General features: G+C 43.6%; 1 protein-coding gene across 3 annotated transcripts in view; it reads right to left on the reverse strand.

Annotated features, from left to right (window-relative positions):
• Nucleotides 1-9314, reverse strand: part of LOC147684074 (dehydrogenase/reductase SDR family member 4-like) — a 75478-nt gene extending 66164 nt beyond the window's left edge. The window contains exons 1-2 of one of the 3 annotated variants that reach the window (XM_086944431.1): nt 9018-9289; nt 5364-5507 (exon numbers count right to left, since the gene is read on the reverse strand). The gene's annotated coding sequence lies outside the window, so the exon portion shown is untranslated. Of the gene's footprint in view, nt 1-5363; nt 5508-9017 lie in introns of all 3 variants that reach the window. The other 2 variants (XM_086944430.1, XM_086944432.1) reach the window with 2 other exon arrangements.
• Nucleotides 9315-14528: the final 5214 nt, after the last annotated feature.

Below are 14528 nucleotides of genomic sequence, written 5' to 3' on the forward strand. Positions count from 1 at the left end.
TTCATACATAAACAAGTCATATTGGAAATTGCATAAGACAAAATAGGTGAAAACTGTGTATGTTACAGAGAGATGACACTGGAAAAGTTCAGCAAAGTTTTTATTCTACACATATCTACACAACCGCAGGATACAGTCAGCTGAAGTCAGCTGTAGAACCTTCAGATCAACAGACTCTCGCACCTTCCAACTGGGACAGGTCCGGAGGGGAGAAGGAAAGTACCACACAGATTAATTGTAATAGTGTAATTTTCTCTTCACTGTTTAAAGCTCCTTAATGAATTACTTGGCGCATTACCTACAATAGTAGTGGGCTCACCTAGCCTGTAAAACAAGGCAGTTGTTCAAAATATATTGTTTTAATTATTAAAAAGTCCAAAAACCTTATATATTTCTTTGCCAGTTCATTTTTGTGGAAACCTCAGTGTTCAAGTATCCCTAAACCTTAACCGAATTTCAATATTGTGTTTGTATTATTCTGAGGTTCACAGTATTTCTAATATGATTCCAAAGTTTCATGTAGTTTGGAGACCCAGACTCAATTTTTCAGCAATGTACAAATGCACATTTAGTGCCCTGTAGTAAACGTAGCCGTGTTTTGAGGTTTGCCACCCGAGGCGTGAATTGTAAAATGTAATGTATACGCAGCTATTGCTTATATTTTAATATCAAGGGATTTTCATTTTCTTTCTTGGGAAAAGGTCCTTCCCTCTTATTAGTTGTTTGCTCAAAGTAACAGTTTCAATCACATGATCACATTTCCATTAACTTGTATTGAGAAAAGCTGTAAAAAAGTGAGTGTTAAATGTGAGGGTTTCAGCACTATACGCTGCAATTAGATTTTGGGCAGAATCTCTGGTCCATTGAACTGACAATTGTTGCTCATTATTTTGTTTGCATGCTGTCTATTTGTGCAATAAATGCATGTTACACTCTTAGGCCAACCAAAGTGCTGTTTTGCCTTTTACAGAAACCATCATAGAGTAGACACTGATCTTCTGCCCTCCACATTAAAATCTCATAGGTATGTTTCTTCCAAAGGGCAAAACAAGAAACTCATTGCAAAATTGTAAGGATCCAGATGACTTGGGAAGATACCATTAGTAGTACAATTCATTAATTACACACCCCATGCCGCAGGTGTACCTGGGGCTCTAGTACGTATAGGGCACACTTTCCATGTTTGTGCTATGGCTCACCTTCAACAGGTTTTAACAAAAGGGGGAGGGAGAGAATAATCTTAAATGGATTCGTTCTCCCTGGGTTAATTCTATAAACAAAAGGAATCCATTAGGAAGGGGGAAGCGGGTGTCCCTACGATGGTTGGGTACACACTGGTTGTTTTTTGGTACCCCTCACACACCAACAGGCCCCTTGTTGTCATGCTTCATCATTGGGGTCCTCGCACCCCTCTACGGGATGTGGGTTTGATAGTGAGTGAAGTTTAAAAAGTGCCTGGCTCGTGGGGTAACAAAAAACTTTATTTGGCCCCCGGGCTGGTACAAGCCCGGGGGCCAAATAAAGTTTTTTGTTACCCCACCATAGCACTCACTTAAAATTCCCTCACCCACACCACACATAGCCACTATAAGTCCTCCCACGCAACCGTAGGTCGCAGCATGCCGCATCCCGTAGAGGGGTGCGAGGACCCCAATGATGAAGCATGACACCAAGGGGCCTATTGGTGTGTGAGGGGTACCAAAAAACAACCAGTGTGTTCCCAACCATCGTAGGGACACCCCCTCACCTTCAAGAGGTACACCGTGCACAACAGGAAAAGTGTGCCCTATTAGGTTGAATGTGCTGGCTCCAGAGAATCTGTGAACTCGCACTAGCCTGGGGGCAACGCATTCAAGTGAAACACGGAGCTGCTGCTTCGAAGCCGCTCCGTGTTTCGCAGAGCAAATGGCACCCAGCTGCACCTTAAAGAGGGGACGAGAGATCCCTGTGTAGGCGGGTGCAGTGAGTGACTCTGAGATACGGGAGGCTCTGAGAGATATAAGTGCCAGTGTGACTATGGTCACAGATAAACTGGTTTCCCCAGAGCAGTTCATACCTGCTGTGCTTCTTGAACAATACTAGTTTGTGAAAACCTTTTATTAGAAGTGACCATCTTCTGCATGGTGTAACCCCACAATTTTGCTTGGACTGTATTTGCTGGCTGTAGAACTCTGTGCACTTGACATATGATTACCAGTGGTAAAGTGGTGGTGCTCCCCCTTTTAACCTGATGAAATTGGCACTCAAATCATTGGCATATTTAATGTATCCCTAAGTCCCTATCACTTTACCAAAGTACGCAGGCCTCCATTTACCTAGGATTGCATGGGGACTTGCGTAGTACTGACCAATTTTATGCTGTGCCTGCAGGCTTTTGCAAGGGCACATAAACAGGCACAGTCTTTGAAATCAACTTTACCAGGGGTTCTGGTAATTCTAAGGGTGTAGAAATGTAGGGGATTTTAGGACGTGGGGGACTATCCTGTGGGAAGTAGTGTCTATGTACCAAATTCCATATTGTTTTCCGGTGTTGCACATAGACAGTTTGCCTAATTTCAGGAGCAGAAATCTCCATGTGAGAAACAACCAACTTATTATTCCAATGCAGGTGTGAGCTAATAATAGCACAGCAGGTGCAGAGGCACTGGGCCCACAGGTGTAAAGGGCCTGCCCACTGTACCCCAGTTAGCACTAAGAATTAAAGACCAAAGGAAGGTGTACTACATAGAAATCAGGAAAAGTAAATGCTTCGAAGGTTCTTCTTTTTATTGAATTCTTTGAAAAGAACAACGGCACATAGCCAACGCGTTTCGTGCCACAGGAACTTCGTCAGGGCTTATGGTATATATAAAGTTTCAGTAACCAAGAAGGTGATATGTCTCGTAATCGTTTGAGGATGATTAATATGTGCTACACGATCAGTTAATGTTGCCCTAATTAAATGATGAGACTCTGTAGTATTTAAAAGAGGAATTCCAGCTCTTTTGAATTGATTGAAATTAATGCTACAAACCGTAAAACTGAAAATCAGTCATCATTAATAACTATACTTGACCAATTGAAAGAATCCCAAGGGGGTATCGATGGAATAACAACATATAGCGGGATATCACCAAGATAAGCACAGTAACCTTGGCTTTGTGGAGAAGTGTGGCTCACTGGTTAGAGGAGGCAGACCTGGAAGCAGAGGTCAGCCCGGGACAAGGGTTCAATTCCCGGCTCCGCGGGGTCTTGAGTCCTAAAATGTCCATGGACTCCACAATTCTCGCTTCGGTGCCTACTCGATTCACGGGTTCACACTCTGCGACTCTGGGCAATAGCTTGCTTAATCTCCACAACGGCCCATCGCGGCGGGATGCCTGGCTTTCACCTTGCGGATACCCTGCCGGGGTTATCTCACAGGGGAATACCAGGACGGGTTCCCTAAGCAAGCGCTTAGAAACCGGTGGTGATTTGCGCTATATAAATTCATTTACATTTACTTTATAATGAATACATTTCAGGCAAGGACATCTGCCTCGATGAGTAGTGGTGATCGCTGAGAATCTGGGTAAAATCAATTCCAAAAGAGTTGGGATACCAATAGTGCGAGGTCCTAGTAAATGGCAAATTCGGCCTCCAAGTATGTAACGATCAGAACTTCCATAATACGAAGACGAACAGCATGATAGCTCGTATCTGATCGGCGTTACTTGTCCTGACTTCTATGTAGTGCACCTTCCTTTGGTCTTTAATTCGTATTGTAAATAGGCATCTCTCAGCAGCAGTTGTCGGAAGTTGTTGCACTCAGTTTGAGAATTTGGAAACTAAAATTGTGAAGGTGCTTGACCTTGGTCTGCTGCTGGGTTCGTACGTTTGTCCCCAGTTAGCACTGTTTTTAGGTCGAGCCTGGGCAGCACATGCGCTGCTCTTTAGGCATGCTGTATTCAGGTATGGACCTGAAGCTCCACCCACTCTCCGCCTATCTTTTCAAATGATTCCTGTTTCTGTCCTTTCTAAATAGTTGCTTCTGAGTCGTTAACAGGCTTGTTAGTCCCTCCTTAGTAGCGCCTTGTCTGTATTTTTAGCCTCCCAGGAGGACTGGACTTTTTACTTGTGTGGCTACACAGTATGTTTATTTAGTCTGTGAGTACTGTTTTCTTTCATTATTTTGTCCTACTGCAGACACAACATTCTTTCCTGCAATGGCTTTCAAGACATGAGCGAGGCACTTTCAGGTACGAGAATGGCAGCCACTCATTTCTTTTGTTATGAGTGGCTGCCAAAATGAATTAACACAAACTCACTAGTGGTGTCCGCGGTTCGCAGCCCCTCATCTCCATCCCGGGCAGCATGCTTTAGGTTTCAGCACAAAGAAAAATTGATGGACAGAATGCAGAACAATGTAATACATTCACCCCAGTACTGAGATCTGGGCCTAAATCTATTGTTTTTTCTCCCCATGCCGTTCCAGTTTTAACCCAGCCATGTGCAAATCAGTCTTGACCCTGCACCCAATGGGAGCAGTCTAGATGGAACTGTCAGGCCAAGTCCTCTCTGGACTGGAAACAAGCATACTAGGACCGGTTTTCGGGGTAACACTTCTCATCAGCCAGGCTAACTTGACTCCAGTGACATGCAGAGCACAGGACCCGCTTCTGGGCATACCTGTCCCACTCTGGGTGACAAATGCAAAAAGAAAAATTGATTGACAGAATGCAGAATAATGTCATGCATTACCCCAGTACAGGATCTGGGCCTAAGTCCATCGTTTTTTTGCTTCCCATGCCATTCAAGTTTGAACCCAGCCATATGCTAATCAGTCTTGACCCTGCGCCCAATGGGCACAGTCCAGCCCAAATTGCGAGCCAGGTCCTCTCTGGACTAGAAACAAGCATCCTAGATTCTTATGTGAATATTTTATTGGCAATAGCTGTATAAGGAATGCATTGTGTTTTTTAATTTCTGCTTTTATGATTATTATCTAAAATAATCGAATAAAGCTTCTTGAACTTGAACTATCACTAAACACTGAGATAATACAGCCTGATCCATTTTTTGCTAATATGTTCCGCGTAATTTTAGACACTGGAAGGTTCCCTGATAATTGGAAAGGGGCAATAATAAGGCCCATACATAAAAAAGGTGATAAGCACACCCCAAAAAACTACAGGTTAATTAACCTGTTAGATATTGGGGAGAAGATATTTACTAAGATAGTGCTGGCCAAACTAAAGACTTGGGTAGAAGGGAACTCAATTGTCCCGGTAGAACAGGGGGGATTCAAAGAAGGGCACTCCACGGTGGACCACTGTTATGCCCTGTGGGCACTTGCCCGTAAGTCGACGGAACAAACGGGGAACATGTTCTGTTGTTTCGTCGACTTCCGGGCAGCCTTTGACTTGGTGGACCGCGGGAAGCTATGGGAGTGCCTGACTAAATATGAAATCCCAGTGGGACTACTAGCAATCCTAAAAGAATTGCACAGAGAGAACTGGGCTCAAGTAATTAAAGACACTCAAGGAGCACTGACAAAGAAAATAGATATAGCAAACGGGCTAAGACAGGGTTGTGTCCTGGCCCCACTCCTCTTTTCTATTTTTTTAGCAGATCTGCCAGCAGCACTGGAAGTCGAAAGAAGTGCTAGTCCAAGAATGAGTGGCAGGAAGGTGGCAAGACTGCTATACGTGGACGACCTAGTAATTATTGACCAAACAGAGCTAGGGTTACAGAGAAAATTAAATGTATTTAGTGACTACTGTAAGGCTAAACTTTTAGTAGTAAATATGGATAAAACAAAGATTCTATGTTTTGGTAAAAGGTCTAAAAGTTTTAGCTGGTACCTAGGCAAAACAAAATTGGAAACTGTAAAGGAATATAAATACCTAGGCCTATGGTTTGAAAGCTCCTTAAAATGGGACATACATATTGAAGCCTAAATGGCAAAAGCATCATCCTCTATTTGTGGGTTGAAAAAATGTAATAGAGATTATGGGGGCCGGTCGCATAAACCCATGTTAAAGGCTTATGAAGCAATGATCCCTCCCCAAGTATTGTATGGGGTGGAAGTTCTCCACTTCAGCAGCAAAGTGGGCTGGGATCGAGAGGAAGGTAAGGTGTTGAAAATGCTTCTGTCCTTGCCGAAGTCAGTGATGATTCAGGCAATTAGATTAGAGACCGGAACAATAGCATGGAGCATTCAGGCTAAAATGGCAGTGGCAAGGTTCTGGAAACGACAATTACTAGAGGAAACCCAGAAGGTGTTCCATTGGTGCAGTAATGAAATCCGGTATAGCAACCTAAATGGGCAGCGGAGGCAAAAAGGAAAATAAAGGAGGTATCCGGTAGTTTAAAGGTGAGAGTCAACCAGAATCCTGTAGAAATTGCATTCACCAAGGGCCTACTTAGAGCACAAGGAAGGGAGCTATCAAGAAACCAGGACATAAAATACTTGAGAAAGAAAAAGTCGGTCCAATGTATGTTAGAAGCATGGGAAAATGATGCATGGTATCCATACTTAGAAACCCTGCCGAACTACGAATTGAGGTGGGAAATTTTAAAAATCCGAATTGGAATTAACCCTTGGCTATTGGAGGGGAGATTAAAGGCAGAAATGCTATATCCTGACGGTCGATGTAAGTGTGGACTGGAGATGAAGTGTGATATCATGCACACACTGTTAGATTGCCTTACAAGTTTAGGAGTGAGAAAGCAGTTTTTACGGCCATTATTTATAAAATATGGCATAAATTCACGAGGGCAAGCTGATATTCTACTGATAAAAATGGAAAAATTGGATACTGCAATTGCACTAGGGAATTATCTGAGAGGTGTAAATCGTTTGGCCAGGGAAAAACTCAAAAAAGTATTGTGATTCATTCTTTACCTACTTTTGCAGGACATAATGTGAAAGACCGATGTACGTTTAGTTTAAATGGTTTTAACTTTTATAAAATAATAATGATGTATGTAAAGGGCTTTTTAAAGATTGTAATGCTTATTTTACTAAGTTCAGATGTTTTTAACATTTTTTTACTGATCCTTTTTAAATTGGAAATACTGAAAAATATGAGCCAATGGTATCTTATGGCTTGCTATAAATGTATAAGTAGAGCAGCTCAGAAAAGTAACTGTGGGATTTTAGAGATCATTACGCATCAATTGTCATTGATGGGATTGTAATGTTTTATAATTTTTATGAACTCGAAGTTTAGAGACCACGGTCTAAATAAACAGATTTCTCTCTCTCTCTCATTCCTAGCTAGGGAGCAACAAAGTGATGCACATTATGGGGAGTGTTGGGAGACAATATAAGAATGTGTATACCAAGCATAGGATTGTTGTCTACGAAATGCACAATACAATAACCTTTTTTAGCCACTCCTAATGGAGTAATTTGCTCATAAGTTTAAAATTCTAGGGCTTTATGAACTTATTCCAATTTGTACTCATCTGGCTGCTCCAGAAATGAGATCATGAGTACAAGTGTTTATAATCCTTACGCTTATTCTCCTACTCCTCAAAGGTTTCATTTTATAGCTTGTTATTTATTGTATTGGTGTGGTTTTATATGGACCTCTTTGGAGCTCCAACTCATAAATAAAGAAACAAATTGATTGATTGCATAACACATTACAATTCATAACTGCATTTCACATAATCACATTTTTTAAGACACGGTGTGACTTGCCCAAAACCACAGGACCTTTAGTCAACAGCTGAAGCAAGCATTGGAACCAATATCCGAGGTTTCAACATTGACAGGTTAGCCATTAGGCCACATCTCTTCTGTTCTTGACCTCCTATTGCAAGGCAGGAATCCGCACAGAGTGAACTGAGGAATACCATACAGCTCTTCCAGTGCACCTCACTCCTGACTTGTATGGTCAGAAGTGCATTACTAGAACCCCTACACAGCTCTGCTTATGCACATATTTCTCCATCACCACTGCTCCAGCTCTACCCCACACAAAACACATCCAATGCTCCCACACTCCAACGTTTAGAATCCTCTGCTGTTAATAACTGCGATTCACACACCGTTTTCAATACATCTCAGTGGTCCATATAAATCCCCTTTCAGTCTTGTACTGGGACCCACACAGCTCTACCAGAGCCTTTCACAGAGAGCTCAGAGACTACCTGCCATTCCAGCATAAGCCTCATATGGTCTGGTACTCCCCGAGTCCCTATTTGCCTTTTTTACCCGCAGCCCTTGTACAGACGGGGTAACCCTCCCTCCTTCTAAGCAAACAATAAGACCACACCAACTTTACTTTTTGGAATGTGGGCTGTAACCCCCCGGCCGTATTTATTACAAAATTAAAAAACATTATTTATTCATATTATGTACAATTACGCAGAAAGTCTGGATACATTGTTAGACAGATAATGTAACGTTTGGGGTATCCCGGTCTAAACCAGTCCTACCCCAAAAATTGGGCGCCCTCGTGAACCGGAAACACAAAAGTGCTTCCGGTTCACTTCACACACACCCCCCACCCTCCCATGGGACCCTCACGGGAGGTGGGAGTGCTCCCACCACCACCTTGTCCCCGGGGACCGGTGCGACTGCCATAATGGCGGCGTCGCTATTCTAGCGCTCGGCCTTGCCCAAAACATACCTCTGCAGACACATCCTAACACATTTGAAGAATTAATGGCCCACAGACAAACAAAGTATAAGCAAATCCATCAGCTCTCGTCCTGGAACCTATTGGCTTTGCCAATGCTTGCTGACATCTTATATAGCTGCTGCGAAGACAGTCCCATCAGCGGTGGCTGTCTTGAAAGGGTATTTTATAAAATACTACAAAATGCATGAAAAGAAGGCCACTACAGATGCGCACATGTTAATGAACCTTTGAAGGCATTTTGCTTTATGTACCAAACAAAATCCTGTTCAAATATACAGCCATGCAAAATAACCATCCCTTTCTCTTGCGGTATTTTCACTAATGCACCTCTTTCCTGGCCTACAATATCCTGTCCCCTCTGCAAAGCACCTCAAACCTGTTCTGCTGCCTCCTATTTTGCACTAGTCACACCCCAGCAACAAAGTACAAGTCCTTGCAGGCAGACAGCAGAGCAGCAGCATCAGAGGGCCGTGCAGGCAGCAGGAGCCGAGGTGCCCAGCTGTTCTTTAATCCATGGCACTTCACTCACCTGGATCCAGCTTCCCCTGTAGGTCTTTAGACACTCGGATCACAGAGCAGGGCAGCGACGGACGGTGGCAGTGAGTTTGGCCTCTGTGTCCCTGGCCACAGAGGGAACAGCAGCACTGGCAGGAGCTCCGCCTGCCGGGTCAGAGGGCGTGTTTAGGACTGGGAGGCCCTGCAGAGAACTTTGGAACGATTGCATCATTTATTGTGTCTTACTGATAACAAAACTAACTGCACCCCCACCCCATTCAAAAGCCTCACAGAATCGGCGCACAGTGCCCGTGCCTTGTACTCACATCCCAGGGCCCCCCACTCTCTCCTCCAAGGGGGCTGGATAGCTACTTTACTTTTTACAGACTACAAGGGATAGCTTGGCTGCACTGCAAGCCTCAGACAGCTCTGGAAGCCACAAATTGCAGTCACAGTGAGCCACTGCCTAGTCCACTCCATAGTCTTCAGTGGCTCTACCTTAAAGTAAATAACTAAAATATTGGCTTTATGTGCATTGGATTGCATGATTTTCCAAAGACACTGGTTAAAATTAAGAAGTTTAGAAGGACTTACTGCAGGGCTCCCTCCCTTTTCCAGCCCACCTGTCGGTGGACATTATATCGAAACCAATGCTTAATTTGAGCCGGTGGTTTCCCGGCACTTACTCCTCAACAGGGGTGCTTTTCAGGAGCACTAATTAGGGATGTATTCATTTAAGGCGAGCATAAGTGATTTGCCCAAAATCACAGGATATTGAGTCGAAGCCGAGACTCGACCCTGGTGCCCCAGCTCCGAAGTCGACAGCTCTGTCCATTACGCCACATCATCTCCTCACTTTCATGCTTGGGAGTTGGTTCTGTTTTAGGCGGGGCAACAGGAGCGATTGGCTGGTGCTAGATACCTCTTGACGAGAGCCCAGCACTTTTTTTTTTTTTTTACAAATTAACCTCTGATGTAAACAAGCCCAGGTTAACACCAGAACCTGGGCTTCTATGGGAATTTACAAGGGCATATTATCAAGCCCATTATCGCCACTTTAGCAGCAGTTTCATGTCGATAAAAGCGGCGATAATGTATTGCCCTTTCTTGATAATATGGCCCTAGGTTCTTACTCTTCTCTCTCAGTGGGATACTAATAGCTCCTCAATTATACTGGTGTCCGCTTGGCCCCCAATGCCACTTTCGTTTACGGGTTGGCTCCACTGTATGTGGGACAAACATGGCCTCTCTCAGATGGCCCCGGTTAGGTTTCCAATGCAGACACTATCCTAGCACCACTGGCATGAATGCTTCTCAGGAATACTGGTGGCAGTTTTTTTCTTTTTGTTGTGTTATTTTGCTTAAATGTGCCCCACAGGCATCCGAAGGCTTTACATCAGCACCAGATTACACTACAAAACTTTATTTCTTTTCAAGCACAGGGAGATAAAGTGATTTGCCAAGAATCATAGGAAGGTGAGGCGACGACGTACCTAGGGCCATATTATCAAGAAAGGGCGATACATTATTACCGCTTTTATCCGCAGGAAACTGCTGCTAAAGCAGCGATAATGGGCTTGATGCACGCTAGCGGTTTTTCCGCTGTGTGCTGGGTTTTTCGAAAACCTGCGTTACATGACGAGCTCAGCTCGTCATCAGCATACGAGCGCCGTAGCTGATGACGAGCTGATCTCGTCATCAGCATCGAAGGGGTTAAATAGGAGCCACCATCTTGTGTCGGGACTGAAGCCACGCCCCAGACGTTCAACATTTTAAATCTACTGACCCATGTGTGAACCCGGCCCTGTGTGACTACCAGCATTACATTAATTAGAGAAGCTTGTAAATAGTGGTACAAAGCTATATAGCAGATCAGTCATTGAACTAATGTCCTGGGGGGGATGGAGCTAGGCCAGGCCTCTCAGTGGCACATCCGGGATGACACCAGAACTCCCGGGGAAGCCCCCAGGTGGCTAAACCTATTCAATGCAATGGTAACACATTTTGTGAGCAGAATATTCAAAGTTGTATTGTCAGGGTTTAAGGATGCAATAATGGCTGCCCAGCATATGCGAACTCCCAGTTTGTTCCACTCTACCCGTAACCTGGTTCTGTGCCCGTTCTTCAATGCTTGAATGACTCATCACAGTGTCCACCACTTCTACAGGTTGTTCCAAGTCCAGCTGCATCCACTATAATAGACATACACTAAGATGAAATTACTCAAGATATCAATTAGACAAACATAAACGATAAATTTGGAATTGGTATATCTAATTTATTACCAAAAACACAGCGTAAGATCTGATAACAATTAATGAATCAACTTATGCAAATTAACAAGCCCCAAGAAGAGGGAGGAAAAGGTAGTGCTCTGGGGAGTGAAAAGGAATAAGGAATGTTGACACAGTATTAAAAAGGATAACATCCAAATTTGGTAACAGTACAAATCAATTACAATACAAATGCCCCAAAAATATAAGGCAAATTTCACTCATAGTCAATAAATCATATTCAACGGTCACAGCTTATTGCTTAGTGGATCGGGGGTGTGCCGGAATCTCAAGGAAGGAAAAGTCGACGTTTCGACCCCTATTAATAGGCTAAATATAGTCCTTAAGCGGGGTCTTCATCAGGACGTCATACTGGAAAAGAGGGGGGAGGGGCAAATCATGGAGTACGGCCCAGCCGGGCTCTGTACAGGATATGGCCGCCACACCAGAAAGTAGTGGTCAGTCCAACGAGGTAGGAACCTCAAAGAAAATGAGGCGTCAAGGCTAAATGAGACTTTTACTGGATCTCCGTCATGCAAGAGGAACGGAGTTGAAAAACACGGACTGAATCAGGGCAGGAATGCAACTCCGGCGTTCGCGTATCAAATATTGGGTTAAGGCGGGTAGTGCCGCTTCAAAAAGCGCGGTTTGAACTCAAGCGCTGACGTGTGAATCGGAACGGCAGGCAGCGTAGTCTGAATCGGTATGTCCACGAACTCCGCAACAGCTGGTGTGGCGGCCATATCCTGTACAGAGCCCGGCTGGGCCGTACTCCATGATTTGCCCCTCCCCCCTCTTCTCCAGTATGACGTCCTGATGAAGACCCCGCTTAAGGACTATATTTAGCCTATTAATAGGGGTCGAAACGTCGACTTTTCCTTCCTTGAGATTCCGGCACACCCCCGATCCACTAAGCAATAAGCTGTGACCGTTGAATATGATTTATTGACTATGAGTGAAATTTGCCTTATATTTTTTGGGCATTTGTATTGTAATTGATTTGTACTGTTACCAAATTTGGATGTTATCCTTTTTAATACTGTGTCAACATTCCTTATTCCTTTTCACTCCCCAGAGCACTACCTTTTCCTCCCTCTTCTTGGGGCTTGTTAATTTGCATAAGTTGATTCATTAATTGTTATCAGATCTTACGCTGTGTTTTTGGTAATAAATTAGATATACCAATTCCAAATTTATTGTTTATGTTTGTCTAATTGATATCTTGAGTAATTTCATCTTAGTGTATGTCTATTACAATACACTATCCTTACGGGGACCCCTCTTATATGTACAACGTAGCACCCAGATCCCCGTGACTGCATGGGTTCAACCCTCCTTTTTGTGTAACACAGCTGCATCCACTGGCAGGTTCGAGGACACTGACAGCGGGGATGGAAGTGCTTATCAGTGCTCAATGCTCATGCACCAGTGGGGACGCTGTGATGTGTCAATCAGGCATGCTTAGAAGTGTAGTTTCGTGGTTGCACCAGAAAGCTGTGGTCTACCAAACATCATGCACATGAAAGGCATGCTATGAATGCTAAACGTAATATGAACATGGGAGAGGTAGTATATCGCCGCACAACTCATAGTGGGTGATAGCAAAGAGCGATAAGGGAGGCAAAGCCATTGTGTAAAGAAAAATCTGCAGGCATATATTAATAAAATAAATGAAATATAATTGAATCGATCCAGAATGTCATCCCATGATTGACTATCAAGATATGCCTTGATGGTATATGTCTGAGGGTCAGACCTACCTAAAGATGGTACGCGACTGCCCTAGAAACCCTTGCTAAGAATGGAAGCAATCGAATAAAACCTAAGGCACATGGGTGTGCATGTAGGTGGAGACCACTCAATATATACAGGCATCATGTCATCATAGAAGTACATTTAATTTTTCAGGGGATTAAGGACCATAGTATTTCATTGTTGAGGCCATTAATGTGGCTATGTGTTCTAAAGATCCACTTTTTTTTATTCCACCAAAAGGTATTGCGAGATGTTTGCAACTAATAGCAGCACAGTATGTTTGACCAATATTGTCCAGTGTAATTCATCGGGTATATGTCCTTTTCTCGGTGGAACGATTGGGCAGTTTAGTTTCCTCTGTCCTGCATCTTATCTTGCTTTTGTGCTCAGTAATGCAAGTTTAATTTTTCATGTCATCATACCAACCTAATGAGCCCACAAGGGCAGGTGATGAGGTCGATGAGATTTTCGATAATCCAGTCTGCGCGCAATTCCCAAGGGGTATTGCTCCAGTTGTCAATATGTGAGTGGTGTGTTCCATCAGGGCACAAACACTGCAGGAGCCACAGGGGAAGTGAACTTGTACTGGGTGTGTCTTGTCTGTTTGCAACTGTCTGGAGTCTTGTGTGAACTAACGGGCCCTTTAAGTTAAGGCTGCATTTGAATGCAAACAGGGGGAATGGGATAGACTTATTCCCTTTGTTCAGAATGTGCCAATTACTGCATATTCATATTCAAAATTTTGTCCCGATTATGCTTCCTGGCTTTCTTAGCCAACATACGAATTAGCAGGGCAGAATACTGTCTGTCTAGTAGTTGGGTAGACAGGGTGTTAACAAGTTCCTTGAACTTTTTCACGAGAGCAATTACACCTGAGGTGCAGGAACTGCCAAAAAGGCAGGTTATCTATGAGTGACCTAGGGTGGTAACTGTTATAAGACAGTAAGGCATTCTGTGCAATGGTTTTCCTGGACAGTTCGGTTTCAAGAAACCCGGCAGAAGGGTAAATAAGGAGGTCCAAGAAAGGAAGTTGCTCTTTGTTGTACTCAAAGGTGAATCTCAAAAAAGGAATTTATAGGTATCTAGGTGAATTGAGGGTTTGACAGATGAATGCACATGTTCTGTCTCAAAGGAGTGCATGTTAACGATTTGCCAGACTTGGGGCAAAAGTTGATGCACCACACCTGGGGATTGTTAGCAAAACCTCTGCTCTGGGATTATTTTGCATGTACACCTGCTTTGATATGTAAGTACTCACCTCAGCAGTTGTTCCGATTGTGTCTCACTCAGTTGTTTCAGTGTGTCCTCTCTACATGCATCAACAATAGGTCCAATTGTACATATCACTTTGTTTAGCTGTTAGGTGGCACAACTAAACAAGCCTATGTGT

The sequence above is a fragment of the Lissotriton vulgaris genome, chromosome 11 (assembly GCF_964263255.1).
Source record: "Lissotriton vulgaris chromosome 11, aLisVul1.2, whole genome shotgun sequence".
NCBI classification, from domain to species: domain Eukaryota; kingdom Metazoa; phylum Chordata; class Amphibia; order Caudata; family Salamandridae; genus Lissotriton; species Lissotriton vulgaris.